The sequence below is a fragment of the Austrofundulus limnaeus genome, unplaced genomic scaffold, assembly GCF_001266775.1.
Source record: "Austrofundulus limnaeus strain Quisiro unplaced genomic scaffold, Austrofundulus_limnaeus-1.0 Scaffold352, whole genome shotgun sequence".
Taxonomy (NCBI): Eukaryota; Metazoa; Chordata; class Actinopteri; order Cyprinodontiformes; family Rivulidae; genus Austrofundulus; species Austrofundulus limnaeus.
Genome location: NW_013952754.1, coordinates 29,013 through 30,474, shown reverse-complemented (window position 1 = coordinate 30,474; position 1,462 = coordinate 29,013).

Genomic DNA, 1,462 nt, shown 5'->3' with positions numbered 1-1,462 from the left:
AGTGTATGTATATGTTAATAACATAACCAAGAAATACCAGAGAACTTCAAATGCAGGATATCAGAGGGATGCAAAAAAGACAAGTTGTTTCCCACCATGCACACATCACACTGCTTTTCAATAACTTGTCAGCAGCTAAACATGTTGGTGTCATGTTTGAATCAGCACCCCAGGATGCCTTTCCTTCAAATTTTGCAGCAAAGTGGCCCTTGGCAACATGTATGTTTTCAGTTCAGCTTGTTGTGTGGTCATCAGATGACAGTAAAATAGACACAAAAGCAAAAAAAAACTTGTCTATGCCTTCAAAGAACTCAAACTGACTTAATAATTATCAGAATGTCAAATGAAATTCTCAAAGTGGCTCCTCCAAATTGTTTTTTTACTGAGCCTTCAGACAGATAATAAAAATAAAGGCTTTTATGTAGTTGAGCTGCAGCAGGAGCTTCTGTTCTGTGTTTTACAACAAATCAATGTTTTTCAACGACTCCCATCTGCTGCCAATTAGTTTTCCATAAGACATGTTGACATAAAAAACTGTGATTCAAGAAGCATTTAAAGGATTTCGTGTGGCCGTAAGATATGGCAGCTTTTTGTTCCACAAACAGCAGTGACGTCAGTGACGGTGCTAAAGATTGCATTTTTCTCAAGTCGACAACTGCACTCATTACAGTGATGCAAGAAAGCTTCACGAGTGTAACTCTGACTGTTTAGATATTTAGAGAAAAGTGTTAGTTTTAGCAGCTTCAGTCCATCACTGAGATGTTTCAACTTGTTATAATAACCTGTTGTTGTGGGAAAACTGTGACTCTGTTGGGGGTTTTACATTATAACTGAACGGATGTTCTTTCTAATTTTGTGTCAGTGGGAAATACTGGGTCTTTTTTCTATTTCTGTTTCAGACACCAAGCAGTGAGAAACATTAGCAAAACAGTAACCGTAGACTGATTTGAACAGGATGATGAAGACATCAATGCTTTAACATCCTAAATGGATCTGAACATGAAGAGAAGCAAGTAAATGACATCATTTTAATGGTTTATTAAAGAAAGAAATGTAGAAATGTGTTATTGCTGTGTATGGATAGATTATTCTGTCAAGTTCTCTGTGGAAGAATATAAACCAGTTTTTTTCTTTCTCTAACCACTAAAATTATCATAAACTAATATTCAGAAAAGCTTTGAAACTGTGGTTGTATTGGTGCAGTATATGTTTGATGGGCTTTATGGGAAGAATCATTCTGTTATTACTGATTGACAACACTGCATTGCCACCAGGGAAATATTCTGGAGCATTAGTTACAATGAAACTCCCTGCAACACGCCTGTGAGAATGTGTGTGTGCTTTATACAGAATGGGTTTGCCGTAGGGCCAGTAGCTGTTTACTTACAAGAAACCATCCATTTTCCAAAACATCACTTTCCTTCTCAGGTTGTTGCAGATAGACTTTCTGCCCTGAATGTGA